Here is a 16336-nt window from a genome sequence, read left to right as displayed (position 1 = left end):
GGTATGTTTGTGTATTAACTTTCCCTGGGAGTAGACTTCAAGCAATGAATGAAAGGAATTGGTGTATAAATACCCCAGTAACCTTCTCCCTTGGGTAGATGAACTCTGAGGCACGTGTTCTGTGCCAGCTTTCAGCGCGCCCCCGGCAGAATTAAGCTCTGGTGGACCATAGTCTAGGATCCTTGATAACGCACACTTCATTGGCTGCTTTTCTTCGTTGTCCCACTTCCCCCTTCTCCTACCACTGCTTTCTTCTCTGCCCAGATAAATTACTCACACATTAATCTGTATCTCAAGCTCCATTTCTGAGGCACACCAAACCAAGACTCTAACCGTCACGTCCAGCAAAATAAGAACGGATGCATAAATCAGAAGTAGTGAAAACTCTAGGGTAAGTCAACCTTTGAATTCAACTCAGGAAACAATTATTGAGCACATACTATAGCAGGAAGTGTGCGAGCACAAATAACCCATAAACCTTGACCTGAGAGAAATCACTAGTTTCAAAATAGACAATTACTGAGAAAATTTTAAAAGCACAGTGACCAGTATATCTAGAAAATGATTTTACACCCCAAAACAGGAAGCATCTCAACTTCATCAGTGTCAGGGAGTGGAGTAATGGAAGTCTTGCCAAAGGAGAAACACTTGATCTAGTTCAAGGGTATTGGGAAGACCTCAGAAAGGCTGGATGGTAGAGTGGTTAAGAGCGTAACCACTGAAACCAGACTGTCTGGGTTCAAGTATTAGCTTTTCTACTTATTTTCTGTGTGGCCTTGAGCAAAACAATTAATCTCTCTGTGGCTCAATTTGTTCACCTATAAAATGATGTTTCCTATCTCTTGTTTCTTGTGGGGTTTTTTTTTGTCCTTTAAAAACTTTAATGTAAATGAACACTTTAGAATAGTAACAGACATATAGAAAGGGCTGAATAAATAGTAATTGTAATCTAATATCATGTAATCTAATCTAATTAGATAAAATCTAATCTAACTCACTGGGAAAAGAGTAAGTGATAAAGCTGGAAAAGAAGACAGGAGACAAACCATGCTGGGTCTTAGACTCCAAGCTAGGGAACTCTGTCTTCATCTTTGAGGTCAAGGGTCAGCAAGCTACCAATGACTCAACTCACTGGCCAAGTCCAACCTACCAATAGTTTTTGTAACTAAAGCTATATTGGAACATAGCTACACTCAATTTGTGTATTGCCTATGACTCTTTTTATGCTACAATGGGACAGCAGAGTTGTTGCAACATACTATATGTCCCACAAAGTCAACAATATAATAGCCACCTCTTATCTGTGAAGAATATGTTCCAAGACCCCAAGGGGATGCCTGTAACTATGGATAGTACTGAACTCTATATATACTATGCTATTTCCTATTCATACATACCTGTGATAAAGTTTAGTATATAAATTAGGCACAGTAAGAGATTAACAAGAATCAATAATCAAAGAACAATTATAACAATATATTGTAATGAAATTTATGTGGATGTGGTCCTTTTGTCTCAAAATACCTTATTATACTGTCTTCACTCTCTTTCTTGTGATGCTGTAAGATAATGCCTACAAGATAAGATGAAGTGAAGTAGGTGATATGGACACTGTGACACGGCATTAGGCTTCTATTGACTTTCTGGAGATTTGTTAGGAGAATCATCTGCTTTCGGACCATGGTTGACTGTGGGTAACTAAAACCACAGAAAGTGAAATAGTGGATAAGGGGAGAATCCTATATTTACTATCTGGCCTTTAAAAAAAACTGCCTCCTCCAGCTATAGATGAAAGGAAATGATGTGCAGAGTAACAGGCAAGTTGTATAGAGTAAAAATCTGCACACAGAGTTAGATGGCCATTCCACAGGTCAAGATTAAAGTTGATGAAGTTAATAAAACCAAACTTCATATAGTGTTAGAGGAAGAAGGGCTTGGTAAATAGATGAGAGAGGAATATTGTAGGAGTTGATAAAGAAAGGGTAGAATAACTGTGATAAACATGCAGACTACAGGACATGTTTAGCCTATAAGTTAGTGTTATTTATCCCACAGTGTTCATACATTTTAAATTTTTTGCCAACATTTAAAATATAAATATATCACCAATAAAACCTGAATCTGACTCCTTTGGAAAAACTGAAAGATCTGGCAAAGTGTACTTACAGACCTGAATGGTAGAACCTTCTTTAGCTCCAAGGCACCTGCCATATTTACATGAGACATTTGTTTTCTAATACATCACATCCTTGACTATTACAACTGGGCCAGCTTCATTCACGCTGTAAATGTGTTGAGTCTGAATCTTCTAGGGTTCAAGAGTGTCATATCTCAGCATTTATGGGCATGAGACATGGAGCATGGGGGAAGGAGGATTTTTTTCAAAACAGCTGTAAACAGAAAGAGTGACCTTGAGGGACAGCAAGATTTTGGTAAGAACATGGAGAGAGTACTGAATGAAGAGGCTGAGGTACACCATCAATTTATTTATGAAAGAATAGAGGTTTACAGTGAAAGAGAAGGAACATGTTTAGGAGCAATCGCACAGAAAGTCAAGGGGGAACAGGCCAACAGCAGGAGAAATATAACTGAATAGTCAAATACTGGTTATCAGAAATATCGCATTTTGGTTGATGCGTGAAGTTGACTGGGATGAAAGCCATAGACGGAAGTGATAAGCCCTAGAGTCCCCACCTTCCTTGTAAAGTTACTGTGGTGTTAAAACCAGTTGTGGGTAGATTTGGGTTGGTGTCGTTAAATGTCGTCTCAAAGACACTGCCCACAAATCTGTCCAAGTTATTTAGAACTGCCCTTAAGCTAAATCAGGGCCATAGTGAGGTCTCTGTCAGGAAAGCCCTAGGGACAGGTGCTGAACTGGTTCAGTTAAACATGTCTGTTTTTGCTTCAAACTCTAAGATCATATATTTCTGATATCTTTAGAAGTGGCAGAGGAAAAAGTCATCTAAAACAAGTGCCTTAAAAGGAAGCGTCAATCTCAGGACTCTTCTGTTTCTGAAAGAATGCTCTTCACTGAGCACCTTGATGGCCTTTGCGTATGAAAGAGCATTGCCCCTAAGTACATGGAGATGTGGGTCTTCTCACCCTGCATCCTGGTACTCCATGTGTCTTCCTCTACTTTTCTTAATTTGCCTCAAATTTCTGTCCCTTTTTCCTCAGGAGTCACTTATCTATGAAAAGATAAAAAAATATGTAAGGAATGGCAAAATATCATTAAAACTCGCAGCCTTTGCAATACCTATTATTACTTTTTTCACTATAACAGAGAGAAACATTTCCTTGGTCTTATGTAATACGATATTCCCTTGCATCCTTCAGTGCTTGTCCCAGGAAATCCTATAAAGTCTTATTTTTATTTCATTAGCTGTTAGGAATAGCCATGAGGCAATGCCACCTGTCAGCCACATCCACCCAGACACTGCAGTAGAGGAATCAACCTTGAAGAAGAAAAAAAGGCCAAGGTCCTGAACTATTTACTAGGCAATAACCTTACACTACATTCTTGAGACAAGAAGATATTTTAATCTCTACATTCTCAAGTGAAGATAATTCTTTATTCAAATGAACCGTTTTACATCTCGGAGAGAAAAAATGGAATTGCAGAAGGTGTAGATATGGATACCAACAGTGATGAAGTTTGGTAAATAAAGTCAGTTAAATTTTTTCTCCAAGGAATTATCAGTTGGGTAGGGAATAGACAGAGAACAGACAGTATTCCAAGAAATGGTTATAAATAGACAAGAAAAGTAAAACAATAGTCACCCACTTTTAATTAAGAGAAATACGATGAAATGTTGCAAATACTGATTTTTCTCTTCTATACCAAGATTCATTCTGGTCTTTGCCCTGGGAGAAAAGTTTACTTGGAAACAGATAAGCAAGAATTATGGAGGACTTTTCAGAAGTTAATGTACATGGCCCTCTTCAGTACTTTATAAAGTTGATTTCCCACAAAGTTTTAAGAAAGGAGGAAGGAAAAGATGAGACAGGAAATACAAGTCCCTAATGACTTCTCTTTTGACCCACAAATGCAAGTGGAGGATGAGAAAACACGAAGTACTGCTCAAAGCTAAATGATCATCGCTCATACTTCTGCTAGAATTAGAAGTTCTCTAGTTAATGGAAAAAAGGAATACTGTGGGTTTATATTTAGTCTTCTTAAAGCAGAAAGAGCCTAGGAATATGGAACTTGTTTACTTTCCCTCCCCCTTTTCTTTCTTCTTTTTGTTTTCTAAAAAGATAAGTTAGATTTATGATTTTTATTACAATAGTATATATGCCCTCCTTATCCTCTTCTGGGAATAGGAAAAATACCTCACTGGTAAAGAGTTGATCCAATTCTTCCTTTCTCTAACAATTTAAGGAAAGAAGTATTCCTTATGATACAAAATCTGCTCCCTATGACTTGTAAGTCAAATTAAAACTTGCGGGTTATGTGTGTTATTGTCCTCTTAAATATGAGAAATCCAAGAAATCAAAACAGCACTTACTCTCTCCACTAGACACGGAGGTCAAGATCCAACGGTATGTCACAATCTGTTGTGAGCTCTGTGGCAAGTAATGTGTTACTATTAATAGTTCAAAGTTTGCAAATGATTTACTTTTGTTTGTAAGTTAGAGCGAAGTCAAGGTTATCCTGAAATAACTCTTGCTCAGCTGTACTCTGATATCCTTCTCTGAATGGGAGGTAAAGGGAGGCTTTATAACCACAATGCCAATGAGTGAATGTTACCCACTGTTTGCTTTCAGAGGCAAAAAAAGGTTGAAACCACTTTATCAGACTGAGCGCAGGCAGCAAACCATGCTGTAGATCTTGAAAGCAAGGTGTCATCTCAAAGTTAAACTAGAAAATCAATGCAGGATGGATGTGATCAGAGACATGTAAAGCCATTAAGAATAAGGTGTGTGGGGCCATGCAATGGAGAAATTCCAGGCATCTCTCTTGGGGGGACGAGTGCATCAGGACCATCGCCATTAATTTTTGAAAGGCTAAATGTTCCTTGCTCTGAACGCCAGGCTCAGAAAGCGGAGTCTTATTTGGTTTTATATATTTTTTTCTTTATTCAAACAGTATGAGTATCCAAGACTTTGACATTTATATTTTTATTATAAATTTAAAAATTAGCATTCTGGTCTTAACGACAAAATGAAAAGTGGTGATGCTCTGTTTGGTTCCAGATCCTGTGCTAGGCGCTAGGTTGACTGAGAAAGCGTTCTTAAGAAAAAGTCTTCTTCTTAAGGAATTTCCCTTGTGAAGTTAATTAATGTGAGTTTGTTCCCGAAAGGTTAATAGACTCCCGCTATGTGCTCAGAAAATCATGTTTATGAGCCTACAAAATTGAGGAACAGACTGGATTGTGGTGAATTCATCCAGAGAAATAGCATCTTATGTCCTCCTGAGGACTAAACCCTGATCTCCACTGAAAAACATCCTGCATCACAATTTTCTTTGTATATATATAAAGTTTTACTCATCACGGACTGGTCACTGACCTAAAATTCAGACAATGCAAGTCTGCTACTTATTAGCTTCAATGAGTTGTACAAAAGTTAACACCCTTGAGATTTGGTTTTCTTACCCACAAAATGAGGCTGATCATTCTACCTGTGACTCCACACAGATGTCATGAGGCCAACACGGGAAGCCAAAAGCAGGGAACCAACCTCTCTTCACGACTCCGGTGTGTCAGGCACGGTGGTGGACAGTTTCCCCATGTTCCCTCCTTTACCCCTCACAGCAAACCTCACATTAGGCCCTATCGCCTTAAAAGTTGACTTTCTTCCGGCCGCATCTTGTGGTGGCAGAGCTAAGATGTGAAGACCTACCTGTCAGCCTGCAGGGTCCGGGCTATCCCTCACTCTGCCTGTATGACACCTGAGACAATTTATGCAAAGCCACTTTGAACGTTGGAAGAGATTCTACCGTTACCAAGTCTCTGCTCTGAGAATGAAAGTGGGCCCTGTAACGCACTTTCTCTATTCCTTTCCTCTGGGTAGTTTTTCTACCAGGAAGGTTCTTTTCTTTCCTTTTTCCCCTCTAATTCTTACCCATTACTCAAGGTTGACTATACTTCTCTGGGCAACAGTGATCTTTCCTTCCTATAACATTTGAAATATCTAAACTATTCACTCTCTCAGGCATTCAATATGTAGTATTGTAGTTATTATTTCACATGTATCTTATTTCCTCAGCTAGACTGTAATTCCCTTTGGGTGAAAGAATGCCTTGGTATTCCTCAAGTATCGTGCCATTTTAGGATCACGCCGCTAAAAACAGGTTTTCAAATATGTTTGATATTGATATATTAAAACAAATTATAAGACAAAGACTGAAAAGGTGGTTGCTAAAACAGGTAGTCTAATCTATTTTTAAAAGACGTTTAGGGGCGCCTGGGTGGCGCAGTCGGTTAAGCGTCCGACTTCAGCCAGGTCACGATCTCGCGGTCCGTGAGTTCGAGCCCCGCGTCGGGCTCTGGGCTGACAGCTCAGAGCCTGGAGCCTGTTTCCGATTCTGTGTTTCCCTCTCTCTCTGCCCTTCCCCCGTTCATGCTCTATCTCTCTCTGTCCCAAAAATAAATAAACGTTGAAAAAAAAAAAAAATTAAAAAAAAAAAAAAAAAAGACGTTTAAGCATTTTCCCTGCCCATGTTCAATTTTACAATCTTTTTCTCATATTTAAAATAATATAGGGGCCTCTGGGTGGTTCAGCCGGTTAAGCGCCTGACTCTTGATTTCAGCTCAGATCATGATCTCATTGTTCACCGGTTCAATACTCGTGTGGGGCTCTGCACTGGCAGTGCACAGCCTGCTTGAGATTTTCTCTCTCTTTCTTTCTCTCTGCCCCTCCCTACTCTCTCTCTCAAAATAAACAAACTTTAAAAATAAAATAAAATAAAAAAGTAATATGAAGAAAATTTTTTTTTAAAATGTCATTACCTGAAAAGAACCACTGTTATTATTTTTGTGTGTATACCTCCCTACTTTTTTTTTTATACATTGATATATTTATAAAAGTTGAATTTATTTTTTTTTTTATTTTTTTTTCAACGTTTTTTTTTTTTTTTTGGGACAGAGAGAGACAGAGCATGAACGGGGGAGGGGCAGAGACAGAGGGAGACACAGAATCGGAAACAGGCTCCAGGCTCTGAGCCATCAGCCCAGAGCCTGATGTGGGGCTCGAACTCACGGACCGCGAGATCGTGACCTGGCTGAAGTCGGACGCTTAACCGACTGCGCCACCCAGGCGCCCCTAAAAGTTGAATTTAAAGAGGCACCTGGGTGGCTCAGTGGGTTAAGTGTCTGACTGTTGATTTCAGCTCAGGTCATGATCTCTTGGTTTGTGAGATCGACTCCTGATGGGATTTCTCTCTCCCTCTCACTCTTCCTCTCCACTCCTCACCCCATGCACTCTCTTTTTTTCTCAAAATAAATAAATAAACATAAAAAAACTTGAATGACAAGAAGTTTTATTTTGTAATATGTTTTTACTTATAATCTATAGATAACATATTTCATATTATTATATAACTTCTCATTACATAATGTTAACATAAAAATACACCATACATTTATTAGTTTTATTTATTTATTTATTTATTTATTTATTTATTTATTTTCATTTATTAATTTGTTCCATGTTTATTTTTATCAGTTCATTGATTGAACTCTTTCCCTGACTCTCCATTTCCCCTTACCACAGCAATAATTACCAGATTATTATAGACCCTTCGAGAGTTAGCCTCTGGATATAGAAGATAACTAAAGAAGTATGTGTATCCATCTTTTAAAAAAATAGTAATGGAATCATAGCATATATGTTCCTTACCTTGTCTTTTCATTCATAATGTGTTGGGGATATGTTCCTTATCAGTACATACAGATTTGTCCACATTCTTTTAAATGTCTACATAGTATTCCACTGTATGGTTATACCATGATTTATGCAATCAATCCCTTATCTACTAAATGGTATATTTCTTTCACTTACATGATTTGTTACATATCTCTTCCAAATAATCCATCATATCATCCTTTATAACAAGCCTCACTCCCTTTTCTCCCCAAAGGTTTTGCTTCTAGAGCTCTTCATTCCTGGGTTTCTGTCTGAATTGATCACTCTCATGCCATGTATGCAAAGTTGCCACACTGGCACTTTCTCCTGAAGTCAGCTCTTCCATAGATACTGTAATTTGTTCTTCCTTAGTTAACGCATTCATTTTGCTGTAGCACATTCTCTAATAGCTACCTAAGAAAGTATGCTTGGATCCTTAGATGTCTAAGGTATTTGTTTTGCCTTTATATTTATTTTGGTTGGATATAGAATTCTTCACAGAAAATATCTTTGGTCCAGTTTTGAATATTTGAATGGAACTTCTATGACTTCAAGCATCCAGAGTAGTTATTGGGAAGGTCAGGGCCCTTCAGAACCTCGTACATTAACCCCTTGCCCCTCTTGGTTAAGTCTGTAAATATACTTTAACTATTTTCTATTTTCCAGATTTGTGTCACAATTAGTTTCCAATGACATCCCATATTCTGTTTTCTTTGATGGACTTCATTCATTATTCTCAGTGGAACTTGTCGGGGGTGGGGGACAGGGATGGGAAAGAGGCAATAAATACATGTATCAGTACACCATCTCTGTCCCTAAAGCCCAATAGTTAACCATTGTGCTTGTATCAACTAAGAAATTTCTAGTTTTTCACTTTTATAAACACTTGAACATTTTCACAGCTAAGTAGAAATTATAATTATTTCTTAGGTTATACTAAACTTTAAATTCTCATATAAAAGTATTTACGAATTCTCTAATACATTTGATAGATATTTCCAAGTGTATTCATTTCCCATTGCTGCATAACAACTTCTCACAAACTTAGCAGCTACTTCATAGCTCCCAGGGATCAGCAGTCTGAGCATGGCTTAACTGGGTCCTCTGCTCAGGGCCCCACAAGGCTGCAATTCAGGTGTTGGTCAGGGCCATATCCCCATCCGGGGCTCAGGATCCTCTTCCAAGCTGACATGTTTGGCAGAATTCATTTCCTTGCAGTGATAGATCTCATGGTGGTTTATTTCTCCAAGAGCAAGAGGAAATGGGTATCTGATCTCGGGGAAGGCCTCAGCCCTCTTTTAAACTAATTAGGGACCTTGATTCCATCTTTAAAATCCCTTCACCTTGGCCATGTAGTGTAACATAGTCATGAAATGACTCTTACCATATTCGTAGGTCGATCGCTCCTACAGTGAAGAGAAGGAGACTATGTAGGACATGAACACCTGGCAGGAGAAGCAGAGAGGAAGGGGATGGGCCTTAGGGGGGTCGTTACAGAATTGTGCCCACCACACCAAATTACCCTAAGAAAAAGCTATGTGTTACTATATCCCACTGCCAAAATAATTTTAATTAACTACATAAAAATTCAGACAAGTGCAAGAAATATTTACTCCAGGTACAGTTACTCTGACTTTTCTACCTTTTTAGTTTTCATTACCCATGCACCAAAATTTTGACCAATCTCTACCCATTACTTTCCTCTGTTTGCCACGGCTTTTCAATGACCCCATTTAATTCTTTTTTTTTTTTTAATTTTTTTTTCAACGTTTTTATTTTTATTTTTGGGACAGAGAGAGACAGAGCATGAGCGCGGGAGGGGCAGAGAGAGAGGGAGACACAGAATCAGAAACAGGCTCCAGGCTCTGAGCCATCAGCCCAGAGCCCAACGCGGGGCTCGAACTCATGGACCGCGAGATCGTGACCTGGCTGAAGTCGGACGCTTAACCGACTGCGCCACCCAGGCGCCCCGACCCCATTTAATTCTTAAATGAAATCCTATTCATTGTTTAAAACCTAGAGGAAAATACGATGACATCGTTTCCAGATTTTTGCCAAAAATGTAATTAGACATTACTCTTTTTCTAGGAATTCTGCTAGTCAACAAATATTGAGAAAGAAGAAATAAGTAAACCAAAGTTCTTGGTCTTGAAGTGCATCTAGCCTGTGATGGACAGTAGCAAGTATGACAAGTATGCCAATTAAAATTAAAAAAAAAATTCCTGAGAAAAAATCTTTTGAAACATGAAACCAGTCGAAGCTCACAGAGGAAAAAAAAATGAAGAACTTCACTGCATAAAGAGTAAGACCCTCAGTTTTTCAAAATAAAAACATGCCAATAAAAAACAGTGGAGAAGATTTATATAAAAAAATATATGCATAGTATATACAGGTACAGAAACACACACATACTTAACAATTAAATAAGTAAAAACATGAAAACATGAATTGGAAAATTTGCAAAGGATATGGACCAAAAATTTAAGAAAAAAAATACAAATAATAACTACTTGAAAAGTTATTCTCCTTACTGGTAATAAAAGAGATACAGTGAAAGACACTTTCTTTCCTTTTTCAAAATGGAAAATTTTACAAACTATGATCACCAAGTGCTGGTGAGCATATGACAAGCTAGTTTCTACTACATATCACGTAGAAGAATAAATTGAGCAACTTTGTTTTGAAAGGGATTTGTTAATAGTAAGCAGAATGAAAGAGCTTCATACTTTGATCTTATAATTCCACAAATGAAAAAAAATTGGAAGGGATTAAAGATTTCAACAAGGATGGAATCTGTAAGTAAATGAAATATTACAGAGTGAATATTTTTAAAAGTCAAGTCTTTAAAAATATTTTAGTCAGATGAGAAAACTAATGCATTGATATGTTACATTAAAGAGCTCCACAACAAAATTGATCACTTCTAGGTAAACCATGTAGATGGAAAAAAATTGAAAATAAATACACTAAAAATTTTAGCCGTGATGATCTCAAACCCAATTATGTCATTTTTCCGTTCTTGTTGCAAATACTCTACGTCAATAAAAAAATTTTAAAACAGTAATAACAGGTCCATAAAGTTACAAAGTTGATAAACAGATTAGAAAAAGTCAATGTTGTTCACTTATATAAGTAAAAGTTCTGGGCAGAATTGGAGCCCTGAGGCTGTAGGTGCATTATAGGAGAGCACCAAGTGAGTATAAAATCCACTTCCTGTTTGAAGCCATGAGATTGAGGACACTGGAGGGGGCATGACCTGTAGTGACATGTTGGTCAGAGAAAGATCGACAATGGAGACCACTGGATGAAAATCAGAAGCTGGAGAAACCAGCCCAGCTAGAAAGGTACTTGACACAGTCTGATTATTCTAGCAGAAGATAGATCCCGTTGTCTTATCCATATCAGTCAAACCCTTATCTTAACAATCACTCTAGCTTGCAGGTTTGTGGATTAAAAGCAATATACACCATTATTCACTGATGACTTCTTAAATAAAACGTGAAAAGATGAAATAAACTGGAATAGATTATCTGCAGAGAAAATCTGAGATCAGTGACATGAACCCATATTTTCTAAAAAAAGTTTTTATAAGAACAATGTCAACAAAATTTTCCAAAATTACTTTGAACTTTGATGATTAACATTTATATGTAAGGATATGAGGAGTTCTGATGAAGTTACCAACAAATTGTTCTTCATCTTCATAAAAGATTAAATAAAGGAAGAGAAAATAAGCTTAAATCACAGTAAGAGAAAGAATTTTCTTTTTGTTGTTTTCTTTTGGAGTCGAGAAGCATGAATAAAAAGCTGGTGATTATATTACTGCAACCAGTTGCTTCCAAGGTTATAGTCTTATCACTCCTGAAGATCTTCAAAACAGTACATTCAACAGTCTGACTTGCTTTAGGCTTGCACCTTAAGTAAGCCTAAAGCATCTGTCTAGAAACGGAATGGACAGAATGATCTGTTCCTCTCCCTTAAAGTTCCTATGTTAATAGACTATAGTACATTGCTTAAGACACAGATTAAATAAATAGCACACTATATTTTAGTTTGGAAGAACAGTTAAAAAATTTGCACTAAAAAGATGCCAGACACATAGTAGACTGTTTGCTATCAATGTCATGTCATATCTCTGAACAGTCAACCACAGAGGATGGGCCATACCTGGAAGAGGAGATTGCGAGAATAGACGTGAGCTCGCGGGTGGGCCTTGCAATTGCTAAAGCATTAGTGAATGGGATCTCTTTCCTAGAGGAGAAATGCAATTTTGTCGGGAGAAAGAGGGAACTGTTTTCTTTTTTTATGAAGCAGAATTCCATTCTAATTCTCTGAGCCTTTTACTATAACTGCTCTAGCATGTGTTTTAAATTACATTGTATGCATGTGTTCCCCATAAAATTAGCCATCATGACCCATTGTTCCACAGTCCTCCCTTTCATCACATTTTAGAGGCCTGTGTTCCATATTAGCAAATAACCCTTAGGGAAAATTATGCATTTTCCATACACCAGCTTTGTTACATATTTGATAACACTTATTGTATATTTAAGGATATGGGTCGATATGTAAAGTTTTTTAAATAACAAAATAAGTGGCTGATTGTTTCCTCGTGGCAAACAAACTAGGAAGTCAAATTGAATATATCTAGCATCAATATCAAAACAGAATTAACAGCTCCACTTTTAACCCATATGTTCGTGAATATGTAACTCCATCAATATGTTAACTAGGGTGAAGGCACATTGCCAAGTTTAGAACCCACTCAAATTCCTTGGGTTCTGAGTTTAAAATGAAATTTGAAACTTTCCAGGTTCAAGGTCCTTTTTGGTGCTGTAAAAATGTGACTTCCTGGTTGAAAAAAAACTAAATTATTTTGGACACCAGCTTGCTCACACAAAACAATATGATAAGTGTGAATGAATCAGTAACATATGGTTACATTTTCTTTTTAAAACCCTATTTTTTTAAACATTTTAAATGGAAAATTCATGGTAAAAACATGCATCGGATTTAGCCAACTCTAAATCATTTGAAAAATATTTTTAAGGCATTTTTCTCTCAATGGATATGTGGCAGAATTTCCAGCCCATAGTGTTAGTGTAGCTGCACTCTTTTCCCCAGCCGTCCCCCAAGACCCTCCAATTAATGCACAGGAGAAAAGAAAGTGCTGCTAAATTCTCCTTTCTCCTGCTCTTTTTCTCGCTTACTTCCTTGAGTCTGTCCTGAAAAACTTTATGTATCATTTCTATTGCAATGGCACAGATGTTTTTAAATTAAATTGTGCTTCAAACTACTCTCAATGTAAAGCTCTGGGGACTAGCAGCAAAGGCTATACATTAATGATGAAAAGGGATACATTTGTTTGTAATTCGGAATAGACATCCCAGAGACGAGAAGTGTTTCCCTGTCCTCAGCCCACAATCCATCAATCCAGTCATCAAAATTAACTACTACATGGGTATTTTCTCAAAACAACTCCTGAGTGGGAAATAAAAATACAAGGAAATAATTGAATACTGTAATGTCTCCCATCTCAATATGTTGGTGTATGTGTGTGGAAAACACTATTTTCTGTATTTTACCTCCTCTGAAATGCTTTCTGTCATCAAGTACCTAGAATTACATTTTGACACTAGAAAAGTTCCTACTCTGGAGTCAACCCTACGTGCAAGTTCACTTAATTGTCTGCCTAAATTGTTTCTGAAAACAAGATTGTATTATCCCTGTGAGCTTATGACTGCAATTCTGTTCAGTTTTCTAGAATTCTACATGTTCGTTTCTCTGAATATTGCATGTTTTCTGACTTTGATCGGGGCACCTTGCCAGCTGCACATTTGAGAGCTGTACTGACTCACCTAGTCAGCTCAAACATTATAGAGGTCTGAGCTAGGTCTGGACTACCTATCAGAATTTATTACTTACTGGATTTCTAATTTTAGAGTATTGAAAACAACATTCTACTTCTTCTAAATACTATTACCTTAGTATAGATACGGCAGACCACCTATTTATTTCAATTTCCATTCAAATAATCTAAATAACCATAGAGGCATTGTATATGGAATATTTACTACCATAGTGTGTAATATCCATCTACATTACTTAGAGAGAGAGAGAAAAAAAAGGAAACTATTTTAAAACGAAGAACCCTGTAAGTACTTAGCACATAAAATGTGATAGTACAAATTCTACAATATTGCATTATTTTTATCTATATAAACCTAGGTCTAAGGCCACAGTTAGTTGCAATTCCCTAAACTGTGGCAGATTAATCCATGAAGGTTGTCTCCCAAATCTCTAATTATAATTAATGAATCTAATTACTGTGATGGCTTGAGAATTTCGCTTTTGTCTCATAATGTACTGTGTCTGTTTTCCATTTTCCATGAAAAGAACATCACCCTAAAATTCAAGAACGCTGAAAATTTCCCCTCCAAAAAGGAAATTCAACTGTAATAATGCTGAGTGTATTTATTCAAGACTTAACAAAGTTTATTGAGTAAATGATCAGACACCTTCCTACATTCTGGAAGTTTTTGAGAGCTACATAAATTTTATGCCATGTGTGTTGGGAAATATCTTTAGGCTATGACTATGATATTCTTCTTCATGTTTCCAGAAATCAGGCAGTCAATTTTCAATTATGTCTTCTTTAGATTTTATTTGCTTTTAAATCATATTATATGGAAGATATATTTTGACATCTTCCTTCTAAATGAAATTTTATGTAAGTGAAAAAGGAAACAGCATAAAGCAACATTCCTATGTAATAATTACTTGCTAAGTTCTCTGTACATTTTTAAAAGCTGGGAGAAGTGGCATCTTAATAGACGGATTTGGGAAATTTGATTTCTATTGACCAATTCTTAATCAAGAGTAAAATATCACTCAAACAGAAAAGAAGTACATCTTCAGAATGTCTTACTTCACTACCAATCAAGTTAAGAATGACTCTTATGTTTTACCCTGGCAAGTTTTGGTTCCATGTAATTGTGAATAATCAAAGTCACTGAAATAAAACATTTATGAATGATGCGTTTTTCTAATCCACAGGTTATATTAGCAAACATACATATGCCTAGATTCATGAATCAACAAATAAAAACAACTTTAGTGCCACTTCCTATATTTAATGACTTTTTTTTTCCTTATTCAGCATCCTCCCACTCAGAGGAAGGTACAGTCATAAAGTAATTGCCGAAAGCAATGTTGCATTTTTTTTCAAAGTGAAGAAACAGGCCTGGTTGAGAAATGTACCTAAGAGTGTAATACCATCCATTCAGCTTACTCATTTAAATTATTCATATTATTGAGCATAGAAACCTAAGGATTGGAGATAGATGCCAGAAATAAAGGAAGAGCAAACCTTTTAAAAAGGTGTGAGAGATGGAAATATGGTAACAGCATCCCTGGATCTAGACTCATGGAATTATAGAGCCTTCAGTTTGAAAGAAACCTCCATTACACATGTAGTTCTCTCACCACTATCAAATTTCTCTCAGACAGCCCTGTTTATACGATTTTGATAATTGGGAATCCACTGCTTCACAAGGGCAGCTGAATTCATTATTTAAAGAGCTCTGGCTATTTTAAACCTGTTATTTCATCGATCTCCCTAAAACTTCTATTTCTGAATCTGAGCTCTTCCCTCTGAAGTTAAACAGCAATCCACTATATACATCATCCCCTCATGTATACAAAGATAATCGCCATGTCTACTGTCTTCACTTCTTCACTTCTACAAAGGAAATGTCCTCCATTCATACAAATGTTCCTCAGAGGGCTTGGCCTTCAGCCCATTCAATCATCTTGATGGCACTTTTGTCATTGTCTTCTGGAAGGAAATACTCCTGTGACTTAACAAGAGGGAGTTCAATAAAAGATGAATGTGCAGATATGTCCACTGATGTGTCTATGTTTACTTTTTTTGGTAATTCAGGATTACTAAGGGACAACAGATGTCCATTGGGTGAGGAAGCGTGGAAATGTGATCTTGACCAAATGTCTTCAATGGAATCTGCTCCTATCACTAGGGGACTTGACATGGTGGCTGAAGATAATTTCAGGTATCCAAGAAGAGAGATTACTCTCACCATGAAGTGCATAATTTTAAGGATATGGAAGATCTGATGATGGAAGCAAATTTACAGAGCAAGGTTACACTGGTGCCATACATGAAGTTTTGTGCTGCTTTGGACCCCCACCCTTCCCACACATATATGTGCACAAATCAGAAAGGAAAACCTTTCTATTAATGACTTCTATATCAATATTACTTTTCCTGACTAACTTTCTGAAAAATTAGTCTCACCATTCTAAAAGAATAGTCTCACCAGTAGAGAAGAAAAAAGCCTGTAACACTAAGACTTTCTTTCCCTCACCTGTGGTGTGGTACCCTACAAGATAGCTAGAAGAAGAGAAGATTCAATGAGCCTCAGAAAAATCCAATATTTCTCTACTGAATATTGAAAAGAGACCGAAGTCA

General features: G+C 37.0%; 1 long non-coding RNA gene across 1 annotated transcript; it reads right to left on the bottom strand.

Annotated features, from left to right (window-relative positions):
- Positions 1 to 2466: 2466 nt before the first annotated feature.
- On the bottom strand, positions 2467 to 4567 carry LOC122489033. The gene is made up of 2 exons (XR_006298801.1): positions 4509 to 4567; positions 2467 to 3188 (listed from the first exon to the last, which is right to left on the bottom strand). It is a non-coding gene; the product is annotated as an uncharacterized LOC122489033 (long non-coding RNA).
- Between the last annotated feature and the right edge of the window lie 11769 nt (positions 4568 to 16336).

Source organism: Prionailurus bengalensis, chromosome B2 (genome assembly GCF_016509475.1).
Source record: "Prionailurus bengalensis isolate Pbe53 chromosome B2, Fcat_Pben_1.1_paternal_pri, whole genome shotgun sequence".
Lineage (NCBI taxonomy): Eukaryota > Metazoa > Chordata > Mammalia > Carnivora > Felidae > Prionailurus > Prionailurus bengalensis.
This window is presented reverse-complemented; position numbering and strand designations above follow the sequence as displayed.